The following is a 3,963-nucleotide window of genomic DNA, read 5'->3' on the forward strand; positions in this document are numbered from 1 at the left end:
TCCTCTCGAATGGATAAGAGGCTTCCAACCCTTTCTGCGGTTGAAACCTCCTTCCTGAAGTTTTCCAGGCTTCTTCCAGATGTTCAACTAGCTGATCCGCCAGGGGAAAAGCCGTCGCTGAACTTTTCACTTCCTTAAAGAAAGCAAGTTTGGATTTGGCTGCTGGGGTATCCTCATCCTCAATAGCCATAGCCACACGGACTGCACGAATGAGGCCATGTACATAAATTGTGGACTTAGGCTCCGCCTCCTTTTGAGGGAGCTCTGTATCAGATAAGTCCTGAATTTCCCCATCAGTCGACACATCATCTTGATAATACATGGACTGGGAAGACAGTGCCTCCTTCTTAGGAAAGCGCTGGAAAGACTCCCCCTGTAAAACCTCCGTCAGATTTTGCACCATTATAGGAGAGAGTATTAACCCAAACAGGTTCAGTCTGGTAGGGAGTAGGTTGTAAGGGTATATTATGAGCCACAACCAACTGTCGGGGAATCCCCTTTGACGTAGATGGCATAGCAACTCCAATTGTGGGGCCACTGGAGGTGCAGCAAGCCCAACGTAGTTAGTCCTTTTGCAAAACAAGCCCAGGTGGCTCTTGAGAAGAGCTGGGCCCAGCAGGTACTCCTGCATTTCTGGTACAGAGGGTACACAATCCTCCCACAATAATCTCTCCCTCCTTTTGTCCAGAAAAGCACCTGTTGCAGGACTGTGTAAGGGGGATAACAGCCTGAGCAGAATCACTGCCAGACATAATGAATGTATGTGTCACGCTCCTCAGCTCAACTTAGGCTCTGTCTTCATCACTGAACTGTGAAGTAATTTGACCCCTGAGCAGCACTGTCACCGCAAGGGCTAGTGAAAGAGAAAGTACAGGGATAGCTAAAATGGCTGACAGAGAAAAAGTTTTACAGTCAGACAGCGCTAGCAACAGACACATACAATGCCAGGAAAACCAGCACAATTATCAACTAACTAGACCTTGGCCCTCATTCAGAGCCGTACGCTCTGAGCAGAGCGCACGCTCTGAATGAGGGCCGGGCTCCATTTTCATGAAGCGTCCTCCTGGACGCTCGTATAGCTGTGGGTCACCACCCACAGCCTATACGAGCGTGCATTGTGATGGTCGCGATGGTCTCGACCATCGCGGCCATCGAATTTGCGAGCCGGAGCCTGCGGTTGAGGTTTTCAACCGCAAGCTCCGGAGTGATTTTGGCTCTATCAGAGCCAAAATCACTCCCACTGACATCACTAGTGATGTCAGTGGGCCGGCTTCTGACGGGAGGCGTTCCCGTGGGAACGCCCCCGTCAGGGAGGCACGCCCCCGGCACGCCCACCAAAGGGGGCGTGCTGTCAATCAACATTGACAGCACGCCCCCTTTGATCGGACACAACGAGCTAAGGACTTTCCTTCGCTCGTCGCGTCTGGCGCATGCGCACGACGGAGCTCCCTCCGTCGTGCGCATGCTCAGTCCATAACATCGACCCACTTGCGAGCGGACAGCCGCTCGCGAGTGGGTCTGAATCAGGCCCCTTGTGTCTAGTAGGAATAGTGCTACATACACCGACCTGCTTGGAGGAGGGGTATGTCGGGGGACCCAGGCTCCGCAGCTCCCTGTCAGACTAGCGTTTTATGCACATTAAAATGGCCACCAGAGGACTCACATGGGGCTTGCCTGAGGGAGGAGAGCTGCCTGCAACCGCCAAACTGATGTGGAGAGACGCGCAGTGCAGCGGGGGAGGGGCCGGCTTTGCCATACAGGGAAGGCCCGCTCCCCTGGGGTGCTCTTAAACCCTGGGATGCCACACTGTTCGCACGTTGTGGCCCCCTATCCCTGGTCTAGTGGCAGCGGAGGCGCCGTGCCTGGTGCCACATGCAGCCTCTTCACAGGGACCCCCCAGCCCTGGGAAGTAAATGAACTGTGTTATCAGCGGGCGCCCGCTGCTTGCCTGAATGTCCCCCGTGATGTCCGGCCACAGTCCTGGGCGTCTTGGGGATTTTGCTAACCAAAACTCCCAGACACCCGCTGCGATCCCTAGCACAGTGCCAGCGTCTCGGCACCGACGGGGTGTCGGAGTGGCAGCATGGGTGTCCGCTGCATGGGTGTCCACTCTGCATGGGTGTCCACTCTGCAGTAAAAACAACTATTTTCTGGGCTGTCAACGCAGCCCCTCTTGAAGTGACTCGACTCCGTGCTGAGCACCTACGAAACTGAGATGCTTTAGCCTGGGGGCGGGGTATAGGAGAGGAGTCCGATGCATCCTGAGAGCACAAATTTAAATATTGAGGTGCTCGACGACTAACATCATCAACCTATACCCCAAGGTCTCCTGTGAAGCCCTATGGACCCTGCAGTAGAAACTCAGCTTAAGGCACGGTAACAAGCATCCTCCGACTTGAGTGGGTCTAGTCGGACTTAACAGCGCGATTAATTAAATAGCTTCGGGAATTCGCGCTGAATCGAATCGCACCCATACAGGGAAAACACCAGGGGTAGCTGCGCCTTTTGCAAGATCAGTATTATACGCCCTCTAGTCGTGGCTAAGCTGCGCACGACTGAAAATGGGAGCGAGGCCTAATTACCATAGGTCACGTCCCCTACATGACATTATTTGGGGGCATGGCACGCCTCCCGTGTAACGTCAGGCTGGGAGCAAACTCAGAACTCCGTCACTGATTGGGCTTCCCCCAGCCCTCTCCCGGCACTGAATGGATGCTGCGCACAGCATCCATTCAGCTACTCCAGGGTCCGGCACAGCTGCATCAGTGAGGGTGCTTAAACTCCTGACCAGACCACCCACGCGCACTTCGGCACATGGGTGGAACATCTGGACAGTTCTCTACGGGGTGGCGCCCCTGTTCGACCGCACTGGCCGAACATGCCTCGAGCTGGCCCTGTCCCCATAAATTCAAAGGAAAGTCCAGAAGCAGAGCATTTTGTACCTATAATAGGGGTCATGTTGTAGGGTTATGTCTGATAGTTCTGTGGGCCTGATTCAGACCCGCTCGCAAGAGGGTCGATTGTTAGGCAGTGCGCACACGAGCCTCGGAGCAAGTGAGAAATCACTCGCTCCGGCGCTCGCATCCGTTTGGTAGGCGGGTCGGGTGTGGCTTGCCAAACGGAGGAGTTCCTGAAGGACCGCCTGCCGTTTGGGGGCGGCCCCACTGACATCACGAGTGATGTCAGTGGTGAGCTTCTGGCTCTATTAGAGCCAGAAGCTCACTGGGGCTTGCGGGAATAAGACCTTACCACAAGGGTCTCGTCGCAAGCCCGATGGTCGCGACCATCACCTGGCCGCAAGGAAAATCTGTGGGTGGTCACCTACAGCTATGCGAATGGCCAGGAGGTCGGATTTAAAAAAACATGTGGCCGCCCTGATTCAGAGCGAGTGCACGCTTTTTGCGTGCGGCTCTGAATCAGGCCCTGTATTCCTAAATGAGCTGATCGCAGGGTTATGACTAGGCTGCAGGGGACCTGTGACGTCACATCCACGTGACCGGCGCTGAAAGGGGGAGGGGGCAAGTATGAGAACGGGGGGCCGAAAGTGGACGCTCGCCACGCTTTGGGCAAAGTGGCTCGCTATGCTCGCCACAAATATTTATTCCCCCTCTATGCCCTAGTGGATGGTAACACAGGAGCGGTTCAGCCTCCTGCAGCGGTCACGTGGTTGATACGTCACAGAGGTCCTTTAGCCACATAGGATCTAGCATCAACCCTGCACTAGACTATAGAGCGCAGATGGACCTGTGACGAAATAGCAGCAACCCTGCAGACAGTAACAAACTCCCGCACAAAACATCCACGGCCATGCCCATATATGAGTAACATTATGCGACCAAATTCCAGCATCTAGCACGCAGCAGCAAAAGCACATATTCTCCTTTCAAAACAATTTCTTCGACCAAGCCCCGCCCCCGCCTCGCGTGCACAGGCTGATGACATCAGAGGCTATTCTGTCCCTAT

Source organism: Taudactylus pleione, unplaced genomic scaffold (assembly GCF_031769625.1).
Source record: "Taudactylus pleione unplaced genomic scaffold, aTauple2 ptg000096l, whole genome shotgun sequence".
In the NCBI taxonomy this organism is placed as follows: Eukaryota; Metazoa; Chordata; class Amphibia; order Anura; family Myobatrachidae; genus Taudactylus; species Taudactylus pleione.